Source organism: Bufo bufo, chromosome 6, assembly GCF_905171765.1.
Source record: "Bufo bufo chromosome 6, aBufBuf1.1, whole genome shotgun sequence".
NCBI lineage: Eukaryota > Metazoa > Chordata > Amphibia > Anura > Bufonidae > Bufo > Bufo bufo.
Window position 1 is genome coordinate 216,339,072 of NC_053394.1, and position 23,615 is coordinate 216,362,686.

The following is a 23,615-nucleotide window of genomic DNA, read 5'->3' on the forward strand; positions in this document are numbered from 1 at the left end:
AACACCCTATATTAGGTGTGCATAATTATTAGGCAACTTCCTTTCCTTTGGCAAAATGGGTCAAAAGAAGGACTTGACAGGCTCAGAAAAGTCAAAAATAGTGAGATATCTTGCAGAGGGATGCAGCACTCTTAAAATTGCAAAGCTTCTGAAGCGTGATCATCGAACAATCAAGCGTTTCATTCAAAATAGTCAACAGGGTCGCAAGAAGCGTGTGGAAAAACCAAGGCGCAAAATAACTGCCAATGAACTGAGAAAAGTCAAGCGTGCAGCTGCCAAGATGCCACTTGCCACCAGTTTGGCCATATTTCAGAGCTGCAACATCACTGGAGTGCCCAAAAGCACAAGGTGTGCAATACTCAGAGACATGGCCAAGGTAAGAAAGGCTGAAAGACGACCACCACTGAACAAGACACACAAGCTGAAACGTCAAGACTGATTTTTCTAAGGTTTTATGGACTGATGAAATGAGAGTGAGTCTTGATGGGCCAGATGGATGGGCCCGTGGCTGGATTGGTAAAGGGCAGAGAGCTCCAGTCCGACTCAGACGCCAGCAAGGTGGAGGTGGAGTACTGGTTTGGGCTGGTATCATCAAAGATGAGCTTGTGGGGCCTTTTCGGGTTGAGGATGGAGTCAAGCTCAACTCCCAGTCCTACTGCCAGTTTCTGGAAGACACCTTCAAGCAGTGGTACAGGAAGAAGTCTGCATCCTTCAAGAAAAACATGATTTTCATGCAGGACAATGCTCCATCACACGCGTCCAAGTACTCCACAGCGTGGCTGGCAAGAAAGGGTATAAAAGAAGAAAATCTAATGACATGGCCTCCTTGTTCACCTGATCTGAACCCCATTGAGAACCTGTGGTCCATCATCAAATGTGAGATTTACAAGGAGGGAAAACAGTACACCTCTCTGAACAGTGTCTGGGAGGCTGTGGTTGCTGCTGCACGCAATGTTGATGGTGAACAGATCAAAACACTGACATAATCCATGGATGGCAGGCTTTTGAGTGTCCTTGCAAAGAAAGGTGGCTATATTGGTCACTGATTTGTTTTTGTTTTGTTTTTGAATGTCAGAAATGTATATTTGTGAATGTTGAGATGTTATATTGGTTTCACTGGTAAAAATAAATAATTGAAATGGGTATATATTTGTTTTTTGTTAAGTTGCCTAATAATTATGCACAGTAATAGTCACCTGCACACACAGATATCCCCCTAAAATAGCTAAAACTAAAAACAAACTAAAAACTACTTCCAAAAATATTCAGCTTTGATATTAATGAGTTTTTTGGGTTCATTGAGAACATGGTTGTTGTTCAATAATAAAATTAATCCTCAAAAATACAACTTGCCTAATAATTCTGCACTCCCTGTATATTCTCCATTGACATATTCTTTTGTAGTCTTTATGAAAAGACTATTCTTACATATTTGATATTTTCTAAAAATCTTAAAAGCTTAGTTGAATCTCCAGGAAAACTTGTGTTACATACACAGACCACATTATTTCCGCTGGGGTTTACAAAGATTCCTTCCACTGCAGCTCTGAATCAAAGCCTTTAATACAAACTAATGTTACAAACTGATCGTTTGTACATAAATTAATCTCTCATAATTGGCACAATTATCAGTATGTGTAAATGAACCTTAAGGGTGCTGCCACATGTCGTGGCTGTAACTTAAGACTGCTGTGTGTTTTCTCTTGCTGGAAGGAAATGCAACGCTTGCCTTTCTTTGGTGCTTTTTTTTTTTTTGCTGCACCAAAAACGCAGCACAGTTGCAACATGTGAGGGAAGTGAGCAAAATGACAATTCCATGGCTTTTACTTATGCAGATTTGGTTAGAAGTTTTCATTTGTCCAATTAAATGTCTAAACATTGATTAGAGCAAAATCTGGCTATTGAAATGAAACAAAATCTACAGAAACTGCATAATTCTAAAAGCAACAAAATATTTTCATACTACATCATATTATTTTAACCCAATGCCGGTTTTAATATACTGCCAGCTGTCTCAGTGTCAGCAATTCTACCATTCTGTATAGTAAACTTTCCATATTACTGTCTTCTAACTGTTGTTTCTTTTGTTTCTTATAGATACAGTGCTCAGCATAAATTAGTACACCCTCTTTGAAAAGTAAGATTTTAATCAATATCTCACTGAACACAAGAAAAATTTCCCATAGAACATTTGTTTAACCCAAAACATGAAAGTAAGGTTAATAATATAACTTTGAAACGTTCAAAATCTTCCATTTTACTCAAATTAGTTGATGCAAAAATGAATACACCCCACATTAAAAACTACTATATCTAGTATTTTGCATGACATCCATGATTTTTAAAGACATCAACAAGTCTTGTAGGCATGAATTGGGGACATACTGCACCATCTACATTTTTACATTCTTCAAGAACGAACTCTTTAACTCCTTAAGGACCGGACTCATTTTCAACGTAAGGACCAGGCCATTTTTTGCAAATCTGAACAGTGTCACTTTATGTGGTGATAACTTTAAAACGCTTTGACTTATCCAGGCCATTCTGAGATTGTTTTTTCGTCACATATTGTACTTTATGACAGTGGTAAAATGGAGTCAATTTTTTTTTATTTATAAAAAATACAAAATTTACCAAAAATTTTGAAGAATTTTCATATTTCCAAGTTTCAATTTCTCTACCTCTATAATAAATAGAAATACCTACAAAAATAGTTATTAATTTACATTCCCCATATGTCTACTTCATGTTTGGATCATTTTGGGAATGACATTTTATTTTTTGGGGACGTTAGAAGGCTTAGAAGCAAATCTTGAAATTTTTCAGAAATCTTCAAAAACCCACTTTTTAAGGACCACAAGAGTTAATGGCAAATGGAGATAAAATTTCAGAATTAAATTTTTTTGGGCAAATTTTCAATTTTAATCAATTTTTTCCAGTAACAAAGCAAGGGATAACAGCCAAACAAAACTTAATATTTATTGCCCTGATTCTGTAGTTTGCAGAAACACCCCATATGTGGCCGTAAACTACTGTACGGGCACACGGTAGGGCGTAGAGGGAAAGGTGCGTCGTGTGGTTTTTGGAAGGCAGATTTTGCTGGACTGGTTTATTTACACCATGTCCCATTTGAAGCCCCCCTGATGCACCCCTAGAGTAGAAACTCCATGAAAGTGACCCCATCTAAGAAACTACACCCCTCAAGGTATTCAAAACTGATTTTACAAAAACTTTGTTTACCCTTTAGGTGTTCGACAAGAGTTATTGGAAACAGAAACACCCCATACGTGGCCGTAAACTACTGTACAACTACTGTACGGGCTCACGGTAGGGCGTAGAGGGAAATGTGTGCCGTGTGGTTTTTGAAAGGCAGATTTTGCTGGACTGGTTTATTTACACCATGTCCCATTTGAAGCCCCCCTGATGCACCCCTAGAGTAGAAACTCCATAAAAGTGACCCCATTTTGGAAACTACGGGATAAGGTGGCAGTTTTGTTGGGACTATTTTTAGGGTACATATGATTTTAGGTTGCTCTATATAAAATTTTTGTGAGGCAAGGTTACCAAATATAGAAATTCTGAAATTTAATCTTCATTTGCCATAAACTGTTGAGGAACACCTAAAGGGTTAATAAAGTTTGTAGAATCAGTTTTGAATACCTTGAGGGCTGTAGTTTCTTAGATGGGGTCACTTTTATGGAGTTTCTACTCTAGGGGTGCATCAGGGGTTCTTCAAATGGGACATGGTGCCCAAAAAAAAGGCCATCAAAATCTGCCTTCCAGAAACCATACGGCGTTCCTTTCCTTCTGCGCCCTGCCGTTTGGTCATACAGCAGTTTACGACCACATATGGGGTGTTTCTGTAAACTGCAGAATCAGGGTAATAAATATTAAGTTTTGTTTGGCTGTTAACCTTTGCTTTGTTACTGGAAAAAACGGTTTAAAATGGAAAATTTGCCAAAAAATAGCTGTTTTGCCACCGTTTTTATTTTATTTTTTTGACTGTGTTCATCTGAGAGGTTAGGTCATGGGGTATTTTCATAGAGAAGATTCTTACGGATGCGGCGATAATTAATATGTCTACTTTTTTTAAATTTATTTAGGTTTTACACTATATTATCCTTTTATAAACAAAAAAAAAACATTAGTCTAAGAGTCAGTTTTTTTTGTTTTTTTTAGCCGATTATCTTAGGTAGGCACTCATTTTTTGCGGGATGAGAGGACGGTTTTATTGGCACTATTTTTGGGGGGGGGGGGGCATATGACTTTTTGATCGCTTGCTATTACACTTTTTGAGGTGACAAAAAATTACCTTTTTTTGCACCGTTTTTATTTAAAAAAAATTACGTGTTCATCTGAGGGGTTAGGTCATGGGGTATTTTTATAGAGCACATTCTTACGGACACGGCGATACCTAATATGTCTACTTTTTTATTTTATTTTAGTTTTACAAAATAATATTTTTGAAAAAAATTTGTTTTTGTTTTAATGTCTCAAGTCTGAGAACCATAGTTTTTTTTTCGATTGTCAGTGGCTAAATGGAATTAAAATTGGGGAAGGGGATTTAGTACTCCATGGAAGTGTGGTACTCCCTGAAGCAACCGTCAATGCAGAGGCCCGGATGATCGGGGCATGTGTCACACTGAGTGGTGGTGTCCTTCCCTATCCCCCTCCTGTTACACACTCTGCACTTTTTTGGGACGTCCCTTCTTTCCAGTATGAGGGACCACACCTGGAAAGTATTGGCCAGGGACAATACCTGCTCTTTCCCGGTCAGAAAGATCAGGGCCTTGAGGAATGCCTCAAAAAACTGCAGGAATTTCCTTGTGTTACCAGCGCTCTGGGACAGCACAAAAGAGTTGTACAAGGCAACCTGTACCAAGTAGACTGCAACGTTTTTGTACCATGCCCGGGTTTTGCGCATGGCGTTATATGGCTTGCGGACTTGATCAGAGAGATCAACTCCTCCCATATACCGATTGTAGTCCATGATACAATCTGGCTTGAGGACTGTTGCCACGGTACCTCGCAAAGGGACGGGGTGATGCAGTTACCGTGAATTGTGAACAGTATAAGGACATCCCTCTTGTCCTTATATCTGACCAGCAACAGGTTTCCACTGGTAAAGGCACGGTTCTCACCCCTGGGGATAGGTACCTGGAGGGGGTGGGTAGGGAGGCCGCGTTGGTTTTTCCGCTCGGTCCCACAAGCGGATGTGGATGTGGCGGCGAGGGACTGGAACAAGGGGATATTGGTATAAAAGTTATTCATGTACAGGTGGTAACCTTTATCTAGCAGTGGGTGCATAAGGTCCCACACATGTTTCCCACTAACACCCAGAGTGGGGGGACATTCTGGGGGTTCAATACAGGAATCTCGCCCCTCGTACACACAAAACTTGTAAGTGTACCCTGAGGTACTCTCACAAAGTTTGTACAGCTTCACGCCATACCTCGCCCGCTTAGAGGGAACATACTGTCGGAAAATGAGTCTCCCCTTGAAAGCAATGAGAGACTCATCAACCGCGACCTCCCTTCCAGGCACATAGGCCTCCAAAAATTTGGCCCCCAAAGCGATCGATGACCGGCCTGATTTTGTACAGGTGGTCTTAGGCAGGATCACCCTGGGGGGGATATGCTGCATTATCTGCATAATGCAGGCATTTCCAGATGGCCTCAAACCGGGTACGTGTCATGGCCGTACTGTAAAGTGGGGTCTGGTAGAGGACGTCCCCACTCCAGTAATGCCTGACACTGTTTTTTTTTGACTAGGCCCATGTGCAGCACGAGGCCCCAAAACATCCTCATCTCGGCTGCACTGACCGGAGTCCGGCCACCGGCCCTAGCCAAAAAGGAACCCGGGTGTTGAGCAATGAACTGTTGGGCGTACAGGTTCGTTTGCTCCACCATCATATTCACAAAGTGGTCACTGAAAAAAAGACTAAAATAGTTGTATTCAGCGAAGCCCACTGTGAGAATCTGGATTCCTGCTTGGCCAACAAAATCAGGAATCACAGGCTCAAAATGCTCTGGGGTACACCAGACAAAATCACTGGTAGGGGGCTCAGGTGGACTTATCTGGTGGGCCGGAAAACTAGTACGAGCCCCAGAGCTGCTCGTACTAGTGTGGGCCACAGGGTCCCTGGCATGGCGGTCCCCTTGCTCCGCCTGGCGGCGTCTCCGCTGCTTTGGGGGCTCATCATCATCGCTAGATGATGAGGACGCGGATGACAAGAGGAAATTGGGGTCATCCTCGTCCTTACTGGGACTCTCGGATTCGGAGGCAAGCAGGGCGTATGGGGAGTGTGTGTGTGTGCGTGGAAAACTTTATTCAGTGTGCGTGTGTGTGTGTGGGGGGGGGACGGGTGTTCACGTACTTGCCCTAAACCTAACAGAAAAAAAAAAATTATAATAAAAAAAAATTGAAAATCCCAAGAAGTGTAAAAAAATAAATAAAGATTCAAAACGCGCTGATCAGCGGTGGGGTGGGCCATGCGTTAACAGTGGCCGGACGCTAAGAGTGCCACTGTGTGTGGAGGCGGGGGGCGGCAAGCTGCAGCACCCCTGTGGGGTCTAGGGTCACACAGCTGAGTGCTGTGGACCCCAGACACCTGATCCGGTGCTACAACACAATAAAAAAACATCTTCTTTTTGTTCCCAACTCTCCTTCACTATCACTACCTAATCTACCTCTCCCTACCTCTACAAAATACACCGATGTGTGAGTGGGGAGAGGAGACCTGTATGAGCGAGGAGAGCTGTATGAGCGGGGAGAGGAGCTCCGGCAATTCAAAACTGCCGCTCCGCCCGCCAATCCGACCAATCAGAAGCGATCCTGAGAGGTGGCGTGACCGCCACCTCTCAGGATCGCAGGACGGTGATTTGTGGTGTATTATCACACCACCGATCACCGTCCTATTCGGGGTTATCGGGTCACCAGAGACCCGAATAACCCGGAAACGCAGCAAACCGCAGGTCTGAATTGAATTGCTGCGATCGCAGACACGGGGGGGTGTCAAGGACCCCCCTGGGCATTGTATCAATGTGCCGGCTCAATGATCGGAGATACACATACGCCCTGTGTCCTTAAGTACCGTAACAGGTTAAGAGCCTGGATGCAGAGTGATTCTCCATAAGTATTTGTTTGAGACATACTTGGCCACTGAATCACGACAACTAAGTTCACGTAGTGATGGTAGCATCTTCTCTTTCAATATAGGGCAGTACTTTGAATTCATGATACCATCAATGAAATGCAGATCCCCAACACCAGTAGCACTCATGCAGCCCCACGTAAGAACACTGTCACCAACGCGTTTTACTGTAGACACCATGCATTTTTCTTTGTACTCCTCATTTTTGCGACGCCACATGGTTTTGAAGCCATCAGTCCCAAAAAAAAATATTTTGATCTCATCACTCCAGAGTATAGCGTTCCAGTAGTCATCTTTATCAGCATGGGCCCTGGCAAACTGTAGGTGGTTTTTTTTTGTGCATGGGCTTTAGGAGAGGCTTCCTTCATGGGCGACACCCACGCATGCCATTCCTCTGCAGTGTATGCCGTATTGTGTCAGAGGAAACACTCGCCCAAATTTCACTTTCCACTTCTTTACCTTTCTAATCAGAAGATGCTCCTGTTTACAGGTAAAACTCGAAAAATTAGAATACAGTGCAACGTTAATTTATTTCTGTAACGCAATTTAAAATGTGAAACTAATATATGAGATAGGCTCATTACATGCAAAGCGAGATATTTCAAGCCTTTATTTGTTATAATTTGGAGGATTATGGCTTACAGCTTATGAAACCCCAAAGTCACAATCTCAGGTATTCTTTGCTCAGGGGGTATGGATTAATTAGTTAACTAGAGTGTGACACTTTGAGCTTAGAATATTGAACCTTTTCACAATATTCTAATTTTAAGTTGCATTAATGCAGTGCTTCTCAATTATTTTCTGTCATGCCCCCCCCGTAGGAAGAAGAAAACATTTCGCGCCCCCCGCGCGACTGTAAATAGTATCATTTGTCTATAAAATTGTTATAAGTACACCTCTGCATAACACTGTATCCTTATTAACGTATAAGAGAATAAAAAAAAGAAAGAAATGTGGATCGGACACACACTTATGGGGGGATCTGTGGATGACGGACACTTATGGGGGGATCTGTGGATGACGGACACTTATGGGGGGATCTGTGGATGACGGACACTTATGGGGGGATCTGTGGATGACGGACACTTATGGGGGGGATCTGTGGCTGGCACTGTTACAGGGGGATCTGTGGCTGGCACTGTTATATATGTGCCATCCACAGACCCCCCCACCCCATAACAGTGCCATCCACAGTGCCCCCCCAGCCCATAACAGTGCCATCCACAGACCCCCACCCCTTAACTGTGCCATCCACAGATTCCGTGTGCCCGCCGCCGCCGTTTAAAGTTATTAAACATGCCCCCCCTCACTCCTAATAGTACCGTATATCCAAATTTCTTCTGTATAATGCCGGCAGGCGGGCCGGGCGGCCGGCGCGTCCCTCAGTGACGTCACTTGTCTGCGCCGCCTGCTTTATGAATGAAGCAGGCGGCGCAGACAAGTGACATCACTGAGGGACGCGCCGGCCGCCCGGCCTGCCTGCCGGCATTATACAGAAGAATTTCGCACACCCCAAAGGCCGGCCCTGAACGAGCCCCCCTTTACGGAGCCTGAAGCCTCTCCTATTTGAGAAGCACTGCATTAATGTAACTCCTTTTAGGTTGCATTACTGAAATAAATAAACTTCTGCACGATATGAAAATTTTTCGAGTTTCACCTGTAGATGCTAACTTCCGTGGATGGCCTGGACGTCTCTGTGAGAAGGTTGCAGTTCCATTTTTTTTTTTTTTTTTTTTGTATCACTTTTGCAGCAGTATTCTGACTGATAAGTAAAGCTTTGCTGATCTTCTTGTAGCCTTCACCTTTCTTGTGTAAAGAAATTATTTGTGACATTTGTCTTCTATGTGGTGCTATTGCTGACAACATGAAATGCGGAGGGGTTTTCTTTGTTAAGTAATGCCCTTTTATATTTCTCTGTCTGCTGGACACCTGTTTAATGAATAATTAGATTCACCTGTGGTTAAATTCTTGTTGGGGCACATTCACACGACTGTATATTTCAGTCTGTATCCTTTCCGCAATTTTGGGGAGCGGATGCGGACCCATTCATTTCAATGGGGCCACAAAAGATGCGGACAGCATACTGTGTACTGTCCACATACGGACTTTGGTTAAGTTCCCCTGCAAAAAAGATAAAACATGTCCTATTGCGGGCAAGAATAGGCATTTCTATCATAGGACTGGCAAATATGCAGAACACGGCTGGTATCAATGGCCCCATTTGTGGGAGTATTTTGTAGTATGGTAATCCCATAGAACATGTTGATTCTGATTCTGGGATGCACTCAATTGCCTTGAGCACTGTAGTAGTACCTTTTTCATATATTACTGCAAAGAGAATTAGAAAGAGTACTAGAATTTAGTTTTGTGGCTGCCAGGGCAATTTACAAACTTTTCACAAAACAATAAAATGCCAATTATAAAATCAAATCATATCATATATATTTTCTTAAAGCAGGCAACTGGCATATTGTGAAAATGCCACCTAGCACTTCACATTCTTGGATGCATTATGCAAAGTATAACCCATTGTGAAAAATGCATTAAAATCCAGGTTTGTAACTAAAGTTGGACCTAACACCTTCAAAACGTGCAGCGTTCAGAGTTACATCTACATGCAAATACCTTGAAATATTTACTGGAACCAAAGGCCATATACAGTGGGATGCGAAAGTTTGAGCAACCTTGTTAATCGTCATGATTTTCCTCTATAAATCGTTGGTTGTTACGATAAAAAATGTCAGTTAAGTATATCATATAGGAGACACAGACAGTGATATTTGAGAAGTGAAATGAAGTTTATTGGATTTACAGAAAGTGTGCTATAATTGTTTAAACCAAATTAGGCAGGTGCATAAATTTGGGCACTGTTGTCATTTTATTGATTCCAAAACCTTTAGAACTAATTATTGGAACTCAAATTGGCTTGGTAAGCTCAGTGACCCCTGACCTACATACGCAGGTGAATCCAATTATGAGAAAGAGTATTTAAGGGGGTCAATTGTAAGTTTCCCTCCTCTTTTAATTTTCTCTGAAGAGTAGCAACATGGGGGTCTCAAAACAACTCTCAAATGACCTGAAGACAAAGATTGTTCACCATCATGGTTTAGGGGAAGGATACAGAAAGCTGTCTCAGAGATTTCAGCTGTCTGTTTCCACAGTTAGGAACATATTGAGGAAATGGAAGATCACAGGCACAGTTCAAGTTAAGGCTCGAAGTGTCAGACCAAGAAAAATCTCGGATAGACAGAAGCGACGAATGGTGAGAACAGTCAGAGTCAACCCACAGACCAGCACCAAAGACCTACAACATCATCTTGCTGCAGATGGAGTCACTGTGCATCGTTCAACCATTCGGCGCACTTTACACAAGGAGATGCTGTATGCAAGAGTGATGCAGAGGAAGCCTTTTCTGCTTGAGGTGGGCTAAAGCACATTTGGACAAGCCAGCTTCATTTTGGAATAAGGTGCTGTGGACTGATGAAACTAAAATTGAGTTATTTAGCCATAACAAGGGGCGTTATGCATGGAGGATAAAGAACACAGCATTCCAATAAAAACACCTGCTACCTACAGTAAAATATGGTGGTGGTTCCATCATGCTGTGGGGCTGTGTGGCCAGTGCAGGGACTGGGAATCTTGTCAAAGTTGAGGCACGCATGGATTCCACTCAGTATCAACAGATTCTGGAGACCAATGTCCAGGAATCAGTGACAAAGCTGAAGCTGCGCCGGGGCTGGATCTTTCAACAAGACAACGACCCTAAACACTGCTCAAAATCCACTAAGGCATTTATGCAGAGGAACAAGTACAACGTTCTGGAATGGCCATCTCAGTCCCCAGACCTGAATATAATTGAAAATCTGTGGTGTGACTTAAAGAGAGCTGTCCATGCTCGGAAGCCATCAAACCTGAATGAACTAAAGATGTTTTGTAAAGAGGAATGGTCCAAAATACCTTCAACCAGAATCCAGACTCTCATTGGAACCTACAGGAAGCGTTTAAAGGCTGTAATTTCTGCAAAAGGAGGATCTACTAAATATTGATTTCATTTCTTTTTTGTGGTGCCCAAATTTATGCACCTGCCTAAGGTCTCAAGCACACAACCGTTTTTTTTTTGCGGTCCGCAAAACGGATTTCCGTTGTTCCGTGATCCGTGACCGTTTTTTCTTCCGTGGGTCTTCCTTGAGTTTTGGAGGATCCACGGACATGAAGGAAAAAGTCATTTTGGTGTCCGCCTGGCCATGCGGAGCCAAACGGATCCGTCCTGACTTACAATGCAAGTCAATGGGGACGGATCCGTTTGACGTTGACACAATATGGTGCAATTGCAAACGGATCCGTCCCCCATTGACTTTCAATGTAAAGTCAGGAGTCCCTATTATACCTTTGGATCGGAGTTTTATCCAATCCGATGGTATATTTTAACTTGAAGCGTCCCCATCACCATGGGAACGCCTCTATGTTAGAATATACCATCGGATTTGAGTTAGATCGTGAAACTCAGATCCGACAGTATATTCTAACACAAAGGCGTTCCCATGGTGATGGGGACGCTTCAAGTTAGAATATACTGAGAACTGTGTAATAACTGCCCCCTGCTGCCTGGCAGCACCCGATCTCTTACAGGGGGCTGTGATCCGCACAATTAACCCCTCAGGTTAATTGTGCGGATCACAGCCCCCTGTAAGAGATCGGGTGCTGCCAGGCAGCAGGGGGCAGTCATGTACACAGTTCGTAGTATATTCTAACTTGAAGCGTCCCCATCACCATGGGGACGCCTCTGTGTTAGAATATACTGTCGGATCTGAGTTTTCACGAAGTGAAAACTCAGATCTAAAAAGCTTTTATGCAGACGGATCAGCGGATCCGTCTGTGTGAAAGTAGCCTACGGACACGGATGACGGACGCGGATGACAATCTGGTGTGCATCCGTGTTTTTTCACGGACCCATTGACTTGAATGGGTCCGTGAACCGTTGTCCGTCAAAAAAATAGGACAGGTCCTATTTTTTTGACGGACAGGAAACACGGATCACGGACGCGGATGTACAACGGTGCATTTTCCGAGTTTTCAACGGACCCATTGAAAGTCAATGGGTCCGCAGAAAATCACGGAAAACGGAACAACGGACACTGATGCACACAACGGTCGTGTGCATGAGGCCTAATTTTGTTTAAACAATTATAGCACACTTTCTGAAAATCCAATAAACTTCATTTCACTTCTCAAATATCATTGTCTGTGTCTCCTATATGATATATTTAACTGACATTTTTTATCGTAACAACCAACGATTTATACAGGAAAATCATGACGATTAACAAGGTTGCCCAAACTTTCACATCCCACTGTATATTCACATCACATAACTGGCAAATTAGATACAGGGAGTGACTAGATATGCAACTTCTCACCCCTCAGTCCCTTTATACCATCGGATCGGAGTTTTATCCAATCCGATGGTATATTTTAACTTGAAGCGTCCCCATCACCATGGGAACGCCTCTATGTTAGAATATACCATCGGATTTGAGTTAGATCGTGAAACTCAGACCTGACAGTATATTCTAACACAGAGGCGTTCCCATGGTGATGGGGACGCTTCAAGTTAGAATATACTGAGAACTGTGTAATAACTGCCCCCTGCTGCCTGGCAGCATCCGATCTCTTACAGGGGGCTGTGATCCGCACAATTAACCCCTCAGGTGCCGCACCTGAGGGGTTAATTGTGCGCATCATAGCCCTCTGTAAGAGATCAGGTGCTGCCAGGCAGGAGGGGGCAGACCCCCTCCCTCCCCAGTTTTAAATTCATTGGTGGCCAGTGCGGCCCCCCCTTCACCTGTATTTAACTCATTGGTGGCCAGTGCGGCCCACCTCCCTCCCTCCCCAGTATTATATTAATTGGTGGCCAGTGCGGCCTCCCCTCTCCCCCCCCTAATTAAAATCACACCCCCCCCATCATTGCTGGCCAGTGCGGCCTCCCCTCCCCCCCCCTAATTAAAATAACCTTCCCCCATCATTGGTGGCAGCGGAGAGTTCCGATCGGAGTCCCAGTTTAATCGCTGGGGCTCCGATCGGTTACCATGGCAGCCAAGACGCTACTGCAGTCCTGGCTGCCATGGTTACTTAGCAATAGAAGCATTATACTTACCTGCGATGTCTGTGACCGGCCGGGCGCTCCTCCTACTGGTAAGTGACAAGTCTGTGCGGCGCATTGCTTATAGCACAGACCTGCCACTTACCATTAGGAGGAGCGCCCGGCCAGTCACAGACATCGCAGGTAAGTATAATGCTTCTATTGCTAAGTAACCGTGGCAGCCAGGACTGCAGTAGCGTCTTGGCTGCCATGGTAACCGATCGGAGCCCCATCGATTAAACTGGGACTCCGATCGGAACTCTCCACTGCCACCAATGATGGGGGAAGATGATTTTAATTAGGGGGGAGGGGAGAGGGGAGGCCGCACTGGCCACCAATGATGGGGGGGGATTTTAATTAGGAGGGAGGGAGAGGGGAGGCCGCACTGGCCACCAATGATGGGGGAAGGTGATTTTAATTAGGGGGGGGGAGAGGGGAGGCCACACTGGCCACCAATGATGGGGGAAGGTGATTTTAATTAGGGGGGGGAGAGGGGAGGCCGCACTGGCCACCAATGAATATAATACTGGGAGGGAGGGGGGCCGCACTGGCCACCAATGAGTTAAATACAGGGGAGGGAGGGGGGGCCGCACTAGCCACCAATGAATTTAAAACTGGGGAGGTAGGGGGTCTGCCCCCTCCTGCCTGGCAGCACCTGATCTCTTACAGGGGGCTATGATACGCACAATTAACCCCTCAGCTGCAGCACCTGAGGGGTTAATTGTGCGGATCACAGCCCCCTGTAAGAGATCGGGTGCTGCCAGGCAGCAGGGGGCAGTCATGTACACAGTTCATAGTATATTCTAACTTGAAGCGTCCCCATCACCATGGGGACGCCTCTGTGTTAGAATATACTGTCGGATCTGAGTTTTCACGAAGTGAAAACTCAGATCTAAAAAGCTTTTATGCAGACGGATCAGCGGATCCGTCTGTGTGAAAGTAGCCTACGGACACGGATGACGGACGCGGATGACAATCTTGTGTGCATCCGTGTTTTTTCACGGACCCATTGACTTGAATGGGTCCGTGAACCGTTGTCCGTCAAAAAAATAGGACAGGTCCTATTTTTTTGACGGACAGGAAACACGGATCACGGACGCGGATGTACAACGGTGCATTTTCCGAGTTTTCAACGGACCCATTGAAAGTCAATGGGTCCGCAGAAAATCACGGAAAACGGAACAACGGACACGGATGCACACAACGGTCGTGTGCATGAGGCCTAATTTTGTTTAAACAATTATAGCACACTTTCTGTAAATCCAATAAACTTCATTTCACTTCTCAAATATCACTGTGTGTGTCTCCTATATGATATATTTAACTGACATTTTTTATCGTAACAACCAACGATTTATACAGGAAAATCATGACGATTAACAAGGTTGCCCAAACTTTCGCATCCCACTGTATATTCACATCACATAATTGGCAAATTAGATACAGGGAGTGACTAGATATGCAACTTCTCACCCCTCTAGCAGGAAAAATAACCTTGAAATATGACAGAGAGCATATATCTACAATCACTGGCAATGGGGAGATAACCAAAAAGACATTATCTTGTATTCCCACTTCTTTGGAGTCACTGGAGGCTGTACAGGAGGGGCGATGACAGTAACAGGCTGTGATTTTCTTCCTGATATCAGAGCTTCCATCCGCCCAAAGACAAGGAACCAGGAAGTAAAACATTTCATGCTGCTCTGACTTCAAACAAATGCTACACTTTAAGTAAGGCCTGGTAACATTTGAAAGCTAAAATTCTGTGCTATAATACATCTAAACCTTCATCCCTAACATTCTAGACATTTAAACATTTTCAGTCACGATACATTACATAAATCCTTGGCAGTGAAAGGTTAAGCAGGAAAATTAGGTAATGATTGGCCTTAAAAATAACATTAACCCAGTGCCAAAGTAAGATCCATACATATGATCTCCTGAACTCCACATGGAAAAAATATGGGCCTGATCATTCTAGGCCTCAAACCCATGAAAGGTTAGCATATACTAGAAGCCAGGCCTTATCACCTTATATCGGTGCTGTGACAGGAAACACTGTATAGAAGTAAATGAAGCACCAACTGTACACTACCATCTGTACGGATGGCACACATGACAACACATCTATAAGTTATGAAGCCACATTAAGAAGCTGGTTACTATACATTCAGAAAACTTTGTAGAAATTAATAGCACAGATGACTATAATAAACTTTGCAATATATCTTATAAGAGAAAAATGCCTTATTCTCGAGTTATTAGATGCCCCTCCCCCTTGAAAACTAACTTTCTCTCTGAAATGTGTAAGAAATTTGTTTTGAGAGACCAACACAGGCTGCTGAGTGAGGGATCAGATGACATCCCATAAAAGTCTATGGAGAGAGGGGGTAGAGGAAATTCAGAGAGAACCAGAGAAACACAGGAATGATTCAGCAGATTCAGCACCTAATAATAAGTCTTTTGTCTCACCCCAACTGCTTTATTCACATCACTACTGCTAAGTATATCTCTATATGTTGGCTCTGAGTGATTCTGAATGAGTAAGAAAGAGTTACTATGCATATGTGTATTCTATGGGCAAAAATGATGAGCAGCTAGCGTCCACCCACCAGCTCAGAGACAACTGATAATTATATCTGCGGTGTGTGTAGGAGAAAGCTTCTAAAAATGATAGAAGTCATATATGGTAATGGTCAAATATATCACCATCACTCATGTATACACACGGCAGATTATTCTGAAAAGCTATCTTAAAGTATAGGTACACTTTAAACTCAGTAAAGGGAAACTTAAATAGAATTCTGCAAGAACTAGTACATGCGTGGGTTTCCTCTGGGTACTCCGGTTTCCTCCCACACTCCAAAGACATACTGATAGGGACCTTAAATTGTGAGCCCCATTGGGGACAGTTAGGTGCTAATGTCTGTAAAGCGCTGCGGAATATAGTAGCGCTATATAAGTGCATAAAATAAATAAATAAATAAAATGTGGTTAAAAAAAAAATCTGATGATAAAATTAAATATGAACTAAATAAGGGTTAATTCACACGCTGTAGATTTGTTCCTTGGAATTTGCAGAAAACCATGTGCTTGCAGAAACTATCCCATCCAAAAACAAACTGAGGGCAGAAGAGTAGATAAACCATACAGACTAGGCCAATGGTCTCAATCTACACATGCAGCTCCTCCAATTTAGCGAAACAAAAACAATACTGATGTAGTATAAGAAGTGGTAAGAGAGTCTAGGGTGGAGAATTGTAGAATGACAGCTTGTAACACACACGCACGCAAGCAAGCCATAGAACACAGCAAATAAAAGCCAGCCACTATCTCATGGGAATGACAAGAGAGGCCCACAGCATGCAAAGCTGCAACAGCAAACTGAGGCCTACACCTCCTGCTGAAATACCACTATGTGCGAGTCATCATTTTCCAGATGCAGTGAGACCTGCTCCATAGTTTTCATGAGAAAACAAATGATTGCTTTATCATTTACTATTTTCATATGAGTAATCCAATGTACATTTTATATGGGTAATATACAAAATGGGTAATTATTATATAGGTAATATACCAATTTTTTTTTTAGATACATCTGAAATAAAGCAACACAGACAGTGAAACAATGAAAAGCCATGCGTTGCTATTGTGCCTCCTCCATGCAGCTGTCCAGCTGGTAGTAGCTCTCCAACAGTATTATGCCTAGTGGCACGAGGAATATCATAGTACTACTGGAACTTGGCAATAAGGTCTATATCAAACCATATCAAAGGTTTGGTTAGCTAAAGCAATATGACTCAATCATATTTGTAAAAGATTTTTTTATGTTTTACTCAGTGTGACTCAATCACCTGTCTTATTTTAAGATCTTCCCACTGCAGTCATTTTTTTAGCCATACTGGAAAAAACTGAGCAGAGCTAATACAAGCTGAAGGTGCAGAGAGCTCTGAGAAGCCCTGCTGTACTTCCATGCTTTCAATATAGGCTTAGGTCCCCTTTACTATGGCAGCCGAATGGCTCCTGTGATCTCTTTGACGGAAAGGGTGGGCATTCGGTCACAGGAACAGCCCGCTCCCGGAAAATTACTACTTAGATGCCATGGTCACTATTAATACCATCTGAGGGGTTAAAGGTCTGTGACCAGAGGACACTGGTGGCAGGTGTCTCCTGAGTAAAATGGTAGGCACCCACATATACGGAGAATGTCAGAAAGTGGTTAAAGTGGCTTGTAAGCCAAAAAATTGGGATAGCCTCTGTACTTGGGCAATGTACAGTCAGGTCCATAAATATTGGGACATCGACACAATTGTAACATTTTTGGCTCTATACACCACCATAATGGATTTGAAATGAAACGAACAAGATGTGCTTCAACTGCAGACGGTCAGCTTTAATTTGAGGGTATTTACATCCAAATCAGGAGAACGGTGTAGGAATTACAACAGTTTGAATATGCGCCTCCCACTTGTTAAGGTCCCAAAAGTAATGGGACAGAATAGTAATCATAAATCAAACTTTCACTTTTTAATACTTGGTTGCAAATCCTTTGCAGTCAATTACAGCCTGAAGTCTGGAACGCATAGACATCACCAGATGCTGGGTTTCATCCCTGGTGATGCTCTGCCAGGCCTCTACTGCAACTGTCTTCAGTTCCTGCTTGTTCTTGGGGCATTTTCCCTTCAATTTTGTCTTCAGCAAGTGAAATGCATACTCAAAAGGATTCAGGTCAGGTAATTGACTTGCCCTTTGCATAACATTCCACTTCTTTCCCTTAAAAAACTCTTTGGTTGTTTTTGCAGTATGCTTTGGGTCGTTGTCCATCTGCACTGTGAAGCGCCGTCCAATGAGTTCTGAAGCATTTGGCTGAATATGAGCAGATAATATTGCCCGAAACACTTCAGAATTCATCCTGCTGCTTTTTTCAGCAGTCACATCATCAATAAATACAAGAGAACCAGTTCCATTGGCAGCCATACATGCCCACGCCATGACACTACCACCACCATGCTTCACTGATGAGGTGGTATACTTAGGATCATGAGCAGTTCCTTTCCTTCTCCATACTCTTCTCTTCCCATCACTCTGGTACAAGTTGATCTTGGTCTCATCTGTCCATAGGATGTTGTTCAAGAACTGTGAAGGCTTTTTTAGATGTCGTTTGGCAAACTCTATTCTGGCCTTCCTGTTTTGAGGCTCACCAATAGTTTACATCTTGTGGTGAACCCTCTGTATTCACTCTGGTGAAGTCTTCTCTTGATTGTTGACTTTGACACACATACACCTACCTCCTGGAGAGTGTTCTTGATCTGGCCAACTGTTGTGAAGGGTGTTTTCTTCACCAGGGAAAAAATTCTTCGGTCATCCACCACAGTTGTTTTCCGTGGTCTTCCGGGTCTTTTGGTGTTGCTGAGCTCACCGATGCGGTCCTTCTTTTTAAGAATGTTCCAAACAGTTGTTTTGGCCACGCCTAATGTTTTTGCTATCTCTCTGATTTTTTATTTTTTTTCAGCCTAATGATGGCTTGCTTCACTGATAGTGACAGGTCTTTGGATCTCATCTTGAGAGTGGACAGCAACAGATTCCAAATGCAAATAGTACACTTGAAATGAACTCTAGACCTTTTATCTGCTCATTGTAATTGGGATAATGAGGGAATAACACACACCTGGCCATGGAACAGCTGAGAAGTCAATCGTCCCATTACTTTTGGTCCCTTAACAAGTGGGAGGACATATGCAAACTGTTGTAATTCCTACAGCGTTCACCGGATTTGGATGTAAATACCCTAAAATTAAAGCTGACAGTCTGCAGTTAAAGCACATCTTTTTCGTTTCATTTCAAATCTATTGTGGTGGTGTATAGAGTCAAAAATGTTAGAATTGTGTCAATGTCCCAATATTTATGGACCTGACTGTAGTTCTCAATAAATAAAGGCTTATAACTAATTTGGTATTTTTTTTTTTTTTTTTTATACTTTAGTCAGTCCTGCACCTCTGTGTCTATCACATGACCAGGAGTGGACAGGCCATAGACCCTACCAAGAAGCCAAGCTCTCCTTATAGCCAACGACAGGTTACATAACAATCTGACGATCCCAGTGTTAATTAACGTTGGGTGTGTCAGGCACTTGTGTACCCAGACACATTGTGTTATTAAACAGTTTATAGCTTCACATTTAGGTGCCCTTGACTCTTTTGAGTGAATCTGGCCAAGTGGGCAAAAAATACTGGCCTATGTGCACGCCCGCACTCCTGGCCACCAGAGAGGCCGGCGACTTTTCCTACAGTTTGCAAGCAAATCCACCACTGCTGATTGCAGGGAGGTCATAACCTCTGGAAAAAAAGGAGTGTATAATGTGATGGAAAAATGAATCAAGCCAGCAAAGGAGGCAATATGGACAATCACAGGACATTAGTAAGTGCCTTGTATTAACTCTACATGATAAATGCCAATTGCTGAAGTGAGACGACCACTTAACCACCTCAGCCCCCCTAGCTTAAACACCCTTAATGACCAGGCCACTTTTTACACTTCTGCACTACACTACTTTCACCGTTTATTGCTCGGTCATGCAACTTACCACCCAAATAAATTTTACCTCCTTTTTTTCTCACTAATAGAGCTTTCATTTGGTGGTATTTCATTGCTGCTGACATTTTTACTTTTTTTTGTTATTAATCAAAATTTAACGATTTTTTTGCAAAAAAATTAAATTTTTTACTTTCACTTTTACTTTTTTTCTCTAAATTTATTGTTCTACATGTCTTTGATAAAAAAAAAATGTTTGGGTAAAAAAAAAAATGGTTTAGGTAAAAGTTATAGCGTTTACAAACTATGGTACAAAAATGTGAATTTCCGCTTTTTGAAGCAGCTCTGATTTTCTGAGCACCTGTCATGTTTCCTAAAAACTTCCATGAACTCACTATGCCCATCACGAAATACCTGGGGGTGTCTTCTTTCCAAAATGGGGTCACTTGTGGGGTAGTTATACTGCCCTGGCATTTTAGGGGGCCGAATGCGTGAGAAGTAGTTTGAAATCAAAATCTGTAAAAAATGGCCGGTGAAATCCGAAAGGTGCTCTTTGGAATGTGGGCCCCTTTGTCCACCTAGGCTGCAAAAAAGTGTCACACATCTGGTATTGCCATACTCGGGAGAAGTTGGGCAATGTGTTTTGGGGTGTCATTTTACATATACCCATGCTGGGTGAGATAAATATCTCGGTCAAATGCCAACTTTGTATAAAAAAAATGGGAAAGGTTGTCTTTTGCCAAGATATTTCTCTCACCCAGCATGGGTATATGTAAAAAGACACCCCAAAACACATTGCCCAACTTCTTCTGAGTACGGTGATACCAGATGTGTGACACTTTTTTGTTGCCTAGGTGGGCAAAGGGGCCCACATTCCAAAGAGCACCTTTCGGATTTCACCGGCCATTTTTTACAGATTTTGATTTCAAACCACTTCTCACACATTCGGGCCCCTAAAATGCCAGGGCAGTATAACTATCCCACAAGTGACCCCATTTTGGAAAGAAGACACCCCAAGGTATTTCGTGATGGGCATAGTGAGTTCATGGAAGTTTTTATTTTTTGTCACAAGTTAGTGGAATATGAGACTTTGTAAAAAAAAAAAATAATAATAATAAATCATTTTCCGCTAACTTGTGACAAAAATAAATAAATTCTAGGAACTCGCCATGCCCCTCATGGAATACCTTGGGGTGTCTTCTTTCCAAAATGGGGTCACTTGTGGGGTAGTTATACTGCCCTGGCATTCTAGGGGCCCTAATGTGTGGTAAGTAGTTTGAAATCAAAATGTGTAAAAAATGACCTGTGAAATCCTAAAGGTGCTCTTTGGAATGTGGGCCCCTTTGCCCACCTAGGCTGCAGAAAAGTGTCACACATGTGGTATCGCCGTACTCAGGAGAAGTTGGGCAATGTGTTTTGGGGTGTCTTTTTACATATACTCATGCTGGGTGAGAGAAATATCTCGGCAAAAGACAACTTTTGCCATTTTTTATACAAAGTTGGCATTTGGCCAAGATATTTCTCTCACCCAGCATCGGTATATGTAAAATTACACCCCAAAACACATTGCCCAACTTCTCCTGAGTACGGCGATACCAGATGTGTGACACTTTTTTGCAGCCTAGATGCGCAAAGGGGCCCACATTCCTTTTAGGAGGGCATTTTTAGACATTTGGATACCAGACTTCTTCTCACGCTTTAGGGCCCCTAAAATGCCAGGGCAGTATAAATACCCCACATGTGACCCCATTTTGGAAAGAAGACACCCCAAGGTATTCAATGAGGGGCATAGCGAGTTCATAGAATGTTTTTTTATTTGGCACAAGTTAGCGGAATTTTTATTTATTTTTTCTCACAAAGTCTCCCTTTCCGCTAACTTGGGACGTATATGCGCCCACCCAGAATAGCAGGGCCGCCGCCAGGACGCAATCCTGCGTACGGCGGTCCTGAGGAGGTTAAAAGTAATACCAGAGTAAACTGCATATGCAGCAAAAGTTGTGGAATAGTAAAAGTGGTAATAGTCAACAGGGCCAACCACATCTTATTTCTATGACCTGCTCACTGAAAAGGCCGCACATGCTCAGTTTCATCCTTCAACTGCCTGATAAGTTGTGATAGGTAGAGCATGGACATGCTGTCTTAGCTGGTTCTAGCTTTGTTAGAAAGCACTATAAGATGTCTAATTTTAATTTTTTACATTAGTCGTGGGATAAACCATTTAAGATAATAGGAGTAGTATGCTTTAGTAATAAGTAGCAATAAAGTGCTGCTCTAATAAGACAAGTAGGTAAATGCTAGAGAGAGTGCAATAGAGACCTGCAAAGTCCAGACACTTACCCAAATTCACTTATAAGAGTCAAGGCTACCTAAATGTGAATTTACCAAGTGTTCCATAACACAATCATAGCCCTAATTTCAGATGCTACAGGAACAGAAGTGATTTTCAAGTGAATGGGTCCTCGCCGCAATATAGGATTCACACACCCAGTATCCGTGTATTGGGGACAAAGCACAGGCAAGGAAGCTTACATTTGTGTGAATGGCTGCGAACAAACAAGAGGAGCATGTCGCCAATATCAAGGGATAATAAAGCTACATGAGGGAACCAGTAAAAATCAAAAGAAAATATTCAATACAAAGGAATAATTAAGCCCATAAGGGTTTAATCGGGACACATGTTCGCCAAATATACATCAATGTGGCACTGTCAGCAGTGGAGGATTGCAAATGGGTAATGCAGTGGGAGGTTTTAATACTAAAAAAGCAGGTGCCCACTCATTGTTCAGCAGGAAAATTAAGGTCAGCTTCCCATTCAATTCTGAATTGCAGAGCTAGGGGGATTTAAAGGGGTCTTATGAGATTTTAATACTAATGAGCTATCCTCAAGATAGGTCATCAGTATCTAATCGGTGGGGGACTCCCACCGATCAGCTGTTTGAGAAAGCAGCGGGGCTCCTGTGTGCAGCACAACATTCTCTCTGCTTATCCTAGACCGAGTGATGACACGATCATGTGTCACATGGCCTAGGCGCAGCTCAGCCCCATTCAAATTAATGGGGCTGAGCGCGATACCAAGCACAGCCGCTATATCGTGTACGGCGCTGTGCTTGGTAAGCTGCAAGAAGGCCGCGGATCCCCACCGATCAGATACTGATGACCTATCCAGGGGACAGGTCATCAGTAAAAAAAAAAAATCTCGGAAAACCCTTTTAATGAGATAGCTAAATAGGCTTAAGTAAAAGGTGGCTAGGTACTAGGTAAAGATGGTTTATTACGTAAAGAGGTCAGAAAATGCCTCAACTGTAAATATTTGTAGAAATTCTTATGGGCAAAATTCACTTTCGAAATAGGGAGTTGTATAGCCCTTAGGCCTCATGCACACAACTGTATCTGTTATGCGGTCTTCAAAACACGGATCCCGGCCATGTGCATGCCGCAATTTTTTCCACCTCTTGTAGAAATGTCCTATTCTTGTCCGCAAAAATGGACAAAAATAGGACATGTTCTATTTTTTTTTTAGCAGGGCCACGGAACAATAAATGGATTGGATGTTGACCTAAAATACGGTCATGTGCATGAGGCCTTAGAGGGAGATTAGCTACTCTAAAGGGGATAAGGTTGCGAGAAACAAATAGCCTCTTCCAAGCAAAAATGGACATGATCTTGGTAATTGTAAAGACAACCACGGAGATGATAGATTCTGTAGCCATGAGATAAGATTTTTTTTTTAGCCCAATGTTTGAAGTGGCTATTCAACCACCAGCTTTGTAACTGGTCAGGAGAAGCAACGTG

The 23,615-nt window shown here is 42.9% G+C and overlaps 1 protein-coding gene across 1 annotated transcript in view; it reads right to left on the reverse strand.

The window, feature by feature from the left end:
* Positions 1 to 23,615, reverse strand: part of ZCCHC24 (zinc finger CCHC-type containing 24) — a 154,058-nt gene that overhangs the window by 33,428 nt on the left and 97,015 nt on the right. The gene's annotated exons all lie outside the window — the stretch shown is intronic.